General features: G+C 50.7%; 1 long non-coding RNA gene across 2 annotated transcripts in view; it reads left to right on the forward strand.

Annotated features, from left to right (window-relative positions):
* The first annotated feature begins 421 nt into the window (after positions 1–421).
* The window catches only part of LOC107307179, an 8,171-nt gene continuing 490 nt past the window's right edge, over positions 422–8,102 (forward strand). For both annotated transcript variants that reach the window (XR_001552351.2, XR_001552352.2), the window contains exons 1-2: positions 422–638; positions 1,600–1,959. This is a non-coding gene — a long non-coding RNA (uncharacterized LOC107307179). The remainder of the gene's footprint in view (positions 639–1,599; positions 1,960–8,102) is intronic.

Raw genomic sequence — 8,102 nt, forward strand, 5'->3', positions numbered from 1 at the left:
GGGGGATATATGGGGTATTATGGGGTGTATGGGGCGGCTGTGGGGAGATATGGGGGGATATGGGATGTATGGGGGGATATATGGGGTTATATGGGGGGATATGGGGGGATATGGGGTTGTATGGGGTTATATGGGTTTATATCGGGTTATATGGGATGTATGAGGCGTCTATGGGGGGATATGGGGGTATATGGGGTGTCTATGGGAGGATATGGGGGGATATGGTGTGTCTATGGGGCGATATGGGGTGTTATAGGGGATATATGGGGTGTGTATGGGGGATATGGGGGAATATGGGGGATATGGGGTGTCTATGGGGGTATATGTTGTGTCTATGGGGCTCTATGGGGCATTATGGGGCTCTATGGGGTGTCTATGGGGCACTATGGGGTGTCTGTGGAGCTCTGTGGGGCGCTATGGGTCCCTATGGGGCTCTATATGGTCCCTATGCGTCTCTCTGTTTCCTATGTGCCCCACTAGTGGGCGTGGCTTCTTTAAGTGGGCGTGTCCCTGACGTGGCCCCGCCCCTTTATGCAGATAAGGCCCCGGAGGAACCTCCCGCGAAGCTATTGGACGATCTGTTCCGCAAGACCAAGGCGGCGCCCTGCATCTATTGGCTGCCGCTGACTGACAGTCAGGTGGGCGGGACTTCCGGTGGGCGGGGCTTGTGATGCCTCGTCCAATCAGGGCTTCCCCTTATTCAAGCCCCGCCCCCTTCCTCTCTTTAGCCCCTCCTCCAATCAGAGCTCACTAAGCCCCGCCCCCTTTAAGCCCCGCCACTTCCCTCTAAGCCACGCCCCTTCCCTTTAAGCCCCGCCCCTTTCTATTAAGCCCCGCCCCCTTCCTTTATCTATTCCTCTTTTATTCCATTTCTGTTGCCCAAATTCCCCTTTTTTCACCCCAAACCCGTCCCATTCCCCCCTTCATCCCCTCCCACATCCCCATTTTCCCCCAAATCCCCCGTTTTTCCCCCAAAATCGCTTTATTTTTGCCCAAATTCCTGCCTTTTTGCCCCATTTCCCCCCCCATTAAGCCCTTTAAGCTCCACCCCCTCCCTAAGCTCCACCCCCTCAATCAAGCCCCGCCCCTTTTTCTCTGTAGCCCCTCCCCCATTCATTCTTTGACCAATCAGAGCCCTCCCATTCTCCTAAGCTCCGCCCCTTTCTTTTAAGCCCCGCCCTCTTTCTCAAGCCTCGCCCCCTTTCCTTTAGCCCCTCCCCTATTCGTTCCTCAACCAATCAGAACCCTCCCACATTCATTCCTCGACCAATCAGAGCTCTCCCTTTCTCCTAAGCTCCGCCCCCTCCCTCAAGCCCCTCCCCTTTTATTTAGCCCCTCCCCTATTCACTCCTCAGCCAATCAGAGCCCTCCAAACCTTTCCCATTACCCTTAGCCCACTCTTTAAGCCCCGCCTCCTCCTTTAAGCCCCGCCCCCTCCTTTAGCTCTTCCCCTATTCAGTTTTAAACCAATCAGAGCCCTCTAAACCTTTCCCATTATCCTAAGCTCCGCCCCCTCTCTTAAGCCCCGCCCCCTATTGCCATTTTCTCTCTCTTTCCTTTGGATTTTGACCCAAAAATGTCCTTTTTCTCCCCAAAAAGTTCACCCAGAAACAAGCAGAACGTCAGGCCCGAGCCCGGGAAAGGGAAAGACGCCGGAAGGAACAGGAAGAGGCGGAGCTTAGAGCCAGGAGTGGGCGGGGCCACGACAAAAGGGGCGGAGCCTCCAGCCGGGACCGCCAATCAGGAAGCGGGGCTACTCAGCCATCGACCAATCAGAGCGCGGCTCCGAGCTCCGCCCCCAGGTCTAAGAGGAGGAGCCGGAGCCGGAGCACTCCATTAAGGGACAGGGGGGGGAGGCGTTGAATGGAATAGAATGAGCCAAAATTGGGGGGTTTTGACCCAAAATTGGGGGGTTTTGACCCAAAATTTGGGGCTCGGAGCCTCATTTGGGGTCTGAAGGTAGTCTGATGCCATACTTGTTGGGGAAGGATACTTGCCTGTGTGCGGGGATCACTGTTGCAAGGCGTGGTTAACTTATGCCTGTGCACGACATCGTTTTATTGCTACATGGTCTGAATCACTGGGGAGAGCGCGGATATGGGGTTATAAACCCACATGGGGGGAGCGCGGATATGGGGAGATATGGGGGATTATGTCGAGTCGTGTTATAGGGTTATATAGGGTTATATGGGGAGATATGGGAGATGTGGGGGGAGTATTTATGGGGTGGTTATGGGGTTTAATATGGGGAGATATGGGGTTATAATGGGGGGAATATGGGGAGATTACGGGGGGATTAATGGGTGGTTAAGGGTTATATGGGGTTATAGTGGGGTTACAATGGGGGGATATGGGGAGATATGGGGAAGATATGGGGGATATGGGGTGGTTAATAGGGTTATATGGGGGGTTATGGGGGATATGGGGGGACATGGGGTTATAATGGGGTTATATGGGGGGATATGGGGAGTATGGGGAGATATGGGGAGAATATTAGGGGGAGATATAGGGGAGATATAGGGTTATAATGGGGGGATATGGGGAGATATGGGGTGTCTATGCGGGTCTCTGTGAACATCTGTGGGGTTCTATGGTCCCTATGGGTCCTCTAATGGGTCCTAAATGTCCCCCCTATGGGTCCCATATGGGTCCCTATGGGTCCCTAATGTGTCCTATGTGTCCATATGGGTCCCTATGGGTCCCTATGTGTCTTAATGTGTCCCTATGGGTCCCTAGTTCCCTATGTGTCCCTATGGTCTCTATGGTCCCTATGTGTCCCTATGTGTACCTATGGGTCCCTATGGGCTCTATGGGTCCTAAAATAGGTCCCTATGGGTCTCTATGGGTCTCTAGCCCTCCCCCTCCCCCCCCAGCTTCGACTTCCCACCGCGGCCGTCTCATTGGACGGCTGCAGGCCCCGGTGGGGCGGGTCCAGCTCAGTCGGAACCAACCGGATCAATGGAGCGGAGCTTCCAGCCGGCCCCATTGGTCGAGCCACCCAGGGGGCGTGTCCCAGGGCCTCGGGGCGGGGCTTTCGCGAGGGGGCGGGGCTAGGCGGAGCGGAGCGCGCATTGGCTCGTCGGAACGGGGCGCGTGGGGCGGCGAAAGGGTATCGCGACAAGGGGCGGGCCAAAAGCGCGCCGGCCGCGCACCCTCAAACAATCAGGACAAGGCTCGTCCCCCGTTGGCTCCGCCCTTCCGCCTTTGGGGAAAGCTCCTGCCCACCGGACGTCCAGGCCACGCCCCCCGAGGGAGGGGGAGGGGCTGAAGAGGGGGAGGAACCGGGAAACGCAGAGAGTGGAGAAGAGGGGTGAGTATATGGGAGGATATATGGGGTGTAGGGGGGATGGGGTTATATGGGGGGATATGGGTGTCCTATGGGGGGATATGGGTTATAGTGGGGGATATGGCGGTTATACTGGGGGGGATATGCGGGCGTGTGCTAAAAGATAGTGGGACAGGATATCGAGTATGTTCCTTGTTGCCAGATAGATATAAATGGTTGGCAATGTATGGCGAAATGAATTAGAAGTGGGAGAGGGTTATAATGCTGGTGGGTGGGGCGGTATTGTAATTGGTGGTGCCACTATTGGAGAATATAATGGGGTAGAATTTCCATATGGTATACATGCGGTCTGGGCGGGACCATCAAAAGGGCTAAGGTGTAGCGATATATTCGAGGGAGCGTAGATACAGAAACTGCCCCTTGGGGGCGCGGCGATGTCTATAGCCGGGTGTCTATGGGGAATTTATGTTCGCCAACAAATATACGAGGCGAGAGATATATGAGAGAGAGGTATAGCTAGAAATGGGAGCTTATAAAATGGGGGCGGAGCTGCGAGTTGAGAGATTTGCAGAGCAGGGGGCTATGTGGAATGAGCGGATGATTATGGGGGGATATATTTGTTGGTGTTATTTTCTATGGATTTAGTGGTGCTTTAAGTGCAGGGAGAGGAGAGGAATATCCTTAGGGGACTGAATAAGGGACATTAATGATATGTAGGGAGAGATATATTATTCGGGTTAAATCATCGGCGGTACCTATCTTGGGATGTAAATGAGGTCGCTGTAATGAGCGGGATGTCTACAATCTTAAAGGGTATTATATACTGGTGTATGTGTCCATTGAGGAAGGATGTGAATCAGATAGGTAGCTAGAGCGAGGATAGGTAAGCGATGTGATCGTTAAGCTGAGTGGCGAATTATGGGTGTGGCATATAGGGGATATATGGGTGTCGTGTAAATTTCAGGGGTAATGAGTTGATTTTGAAAGTATCTTAATGTTGATGGAGGAGAGTGTAAGTTGGGGGACTATTTCAGATGGAGTGCAGTCTAATTGAGAGGTATCCACAAGACATTGTGAAAGTATGGGATCTATGGCTGGCTTCTAATCATGAGGGCCACTTATCAGGTTGTTCTACATAGGGGTACGTGCGAGGGGAAACTGAGCCACGAAGGGGGCAAGTACTATGCTGAGCTCTGTGGGTCGCTCAAAGGATGCGCGCGTAACATGGGGCTCCTACTTAGATCCAGGGCCTTTCCTCCAAATCGCTCGGATCAACTCCTTCTGTTATTCTCATCATTTGTGCCGCGCGAGGCGACTAAATCTGGCCTGTCGGATTCTTTTAGAGGAATATGGGCTGTGACCGTCTTGATGGAAGTGGGATGGCCAAGAACACTCTGAGACTCCGTGGCCCTTACTTATATTTAATTGGCACCGACCACCGCCCCCCGGAGATGAACCCTACACTTTGCGAAGGGAGATACTTGTTCCCCCAAGATATTTGAGAGAGAGTTCCAACAAGTCCCGCATCTTGTTCATAAGAGATCCAAAAGGCGGCGCTTAATCTGCGCTCTGCATCTATTGGCTCCGCTGACTATCACAGGTTTAAGTCTATGGATTAGCGAGGTCGAAGAACCATCCGGTGCAATTCATTGACCGGATGGACGTCCTATGTCAGCAGGCCGACGTTCTCTGTCCAATGCAGGGCTTCCGTGCCTCATCTAGCCAAGGTCGCGACGCGAAACACCCATTATAGTCTTTTCCCTCTTCTTTCTTAGCTCCTTTACCTTCCAATAAGTAAGCTCACTAGAGGACCTCCGCGCGCGCGCGCGTTTGAGCACCGACGCGACTCCTTGATCAAGTTCCATTTTCCCACTGCACCCTGCAGTCCCTAATTCAATGGCGCCCCACCGCCCACATATGTTGCGTAATTCTAAGCCGGCCGAGCGACCACCCACTGATTAACTCTTTATTATCTTACTCTTCCGTCACACATTTATATTATTACATTATCCTGATTGAACCAATTTAATTCCGGCTCTTTTTTTTCACACCAAACCTGCACAAGTCCTCGTCCATATCCTCATTTGTCTTCATCTACCAAGTACTCTTTTTCATCAGCTATGAATCCTTCCACGCATCACTCGCCCATCAAATCCTCAAATATCTTTCCTGCATGGCTCAGTCAAGATTTACCAAGGAAATATTGGAATCCACAGATTTTATTCTCACGCATTGAGACTCTCCACAAATACAAGAGTCACATATAAGTAGCTTATTCTGTGACCCGAATATGTTCACTGCCCGAATTTTTTTGGCACAACCATTTTCCCACTCCCCCATTTAAGCCCTTTTAAGGCTCCACCCCCTCCCTAACTCCTATTACACCCCCTCAATCAAGCCCCGACTACCCTTTTTCTCTGAATTGCCACCGCTAAAGCCTCACCCATATAGAACATTACTTTGACACCAAGTCAGTAGTCCCTACAAGCACATTACTAGCGCCCTAATAGCTCCACAGCTACCCTTTCTTTTAAGTCCAAACCAGACACCGTTTGCATCAAGCCTCAGCCCTCCCCTGATTATCCTTTTAGTCTCCTCTCTCCCTGTCTCCAGTTTCTGTTTTAAATTCGCGTGCACAATCACCTAATTCAGACACTCCACCGAGCTATTCCGAGTTAGTGAGTTTCATCGCTCGAATACCATAAGTAAGACTTTTTGATAATGTGTTGGTTTCCCCCTTTTAATTATGCCTCCTCTTTCTCCTAGGCTATCACGCAGCCGTACTACTCAACCATCCAAGCCCTCCTAACCTTATTCATATTTAGCCCCTCCCCTATTCTATCTCCTGCAGGCCAATCAGAGCCTCCCAAACCTTTCGCCATTACCTCTACCCACTCTTAAGCCCCGCCTCCTCCTTTTAAGCCCCGCCCCCTCCTTTCAGCTCTTCCCCTATTCAGTTTTAAACCATTATCAAGCCCTCCTAAATCCTTTCCCATTATCCTAAGCTCCGCCCCCTTCTCTTAAGCCCCGCCCCTATTGCCATTTTCTCTCTCTTTTCCTTTGGATTTTGACCCAAACAATGTCCTTTTTCTCCCAAAATGTTCAACTCCAGAAACAAGCAGAAACGTCAGGCCCGAGCCCGGGAAAGGGAAAGACGCCCGGAAGGAACAGGAAGAGGCGGTGAGCTTAGAGCCAGGGTGGGCGGGCCACGACAAAAGGGGCTGAGCCCTCCAGCCGGGACGCCAATCAGGAAGCGGGGCTACTCAGCTCATTCGACAATCAGAGCGCGGCTCCGAGCTCCGCCCCCAGGTCTAAGAGGAGGGCCGGAGCCGGAGCACTCCCATTAAGGGACAGGGGGGGGAGGCGTTTGAATGGAATAGAATGAGCCAAAATTGGGGGGTTTGACCCACAAAATTGGGGGGTTTTGACCCAAAATTTGGGGCTCGGAGCCTCATCTTGGGGTCTGAGGTTGAGATTTAGGGGGTTTGGGGTGAAAAAAAGTGCGTTTTTAGGACCGAAATAAAGGAGATTTTTGACCCAAAACGATTGGGATGCGATAGCGATATTTGATGGTTTTGACTTAAAATTGGGGGTTTTTGGAGCCCAAAATTTGGGAATAAGAGGTGATTTTGGGGTCCTTTTGGGTCTGAAGGCTTCAGATTTGGGGGTTTTGCGGTCAAAAAAAGTGCATTTTGGGGTCTCGAAATGAAGAGATTTGGACCCAATAAAGTTGAGGTTGTTGACGCGGAAATTGGCCTGGTTTTAAACCATAATTTGATGTTTTAACCCCAAAATGGGGGGTTTTGGACCCAAAATTTGGTGGGCTCGGAGCCTCATTTGGGCTCTTGAAAAGGTTTTAAGATTTTGGGGTTTGGGGTGAAAAAAGTCGTTTTTAGGACCCTGAAATAAAGGAGATTTTTGACCCCCATAAACACCGATTATGGATTGCGATAGTACGGACTATTTTGATGGTTTTGACCCAAGAATTGGGGGGTTTTCTGACGCCAAATTTGCGGGCTCAGAGGCTGATTTTGGGGTCCTTTTGGGTCTGAAGGCCTTCAGATTGGGGGTTTGGGTCAAAAAAGTGCATTTTTGGGACTGAAAATGGGTAATTTGGGACCCAAAATGTTGAGGTTTGTGAATGCTGAAATTGGCTGGTTTTGACGCCAAACTTCTTGATGGTTTTTACACCCAAAATTGGGGGTTTTGACACCAAAATTTTGGGGCTCGGAGCCTCATTTGGGTCTGAAAGGTCGAGGATTTGGGGTTTGGGGTGAAAAATGTGCGTTTTTTAGCGACCACGAAATAGGTGATTTTGACCAATCTGATATGGGAATTGCGACATAGATGCGATATCTTGATGGTTTTGGACCCCAAAATGTGGGGGGGTTTTTTGACCCAAAATTCTCGGGGTCACACCGGGCTGATTTTTGGCGGCTGTCTGGGGTCTCGAAAGCCTTCAGATTTGTCGGGGTCTTGGGTCAAAAACGGCATCTATTTTGGACCAGAAAATGAAGAGATTCGACCTCCCGAAAACGTTGTAAGGTTTGGTGACAATCGAATCGATTGGAGAGGTTTTTAATCCCTAAAATTTGTTGGTTTTGACCCATCAAATTGAGGGGTATTTTGACCCTCCTTCAAAATATATTGGGGCGCATCAGAGGCCCTCACTTATTGGATTCTGACAAAGGATCTCTGAGTATATCTTGGCGGGTATTGCGGTGTGAATAAAAGTGCTGTTTTTTTGGACCGCGAAATAAAGGAGATTTTGACACCACAAAATGATTTGGGATTTGCCGATAACGCGATATTTGAT

This window comes from Coturnix japonica, unplaced genomic scaffold (assembly GCF_001577835.2).
Source record: "Coturnix japonica isolate 7356 unplaced genomic scaffold, Coturnix japonica 2.1 chrUnrandom498, whole genome shotgun sequence".
NCBI lineage: Eukaryota > Metazoa > Chordata > Aves > Galliformes > Phasianidae > Coturnix > Coturnix japonica.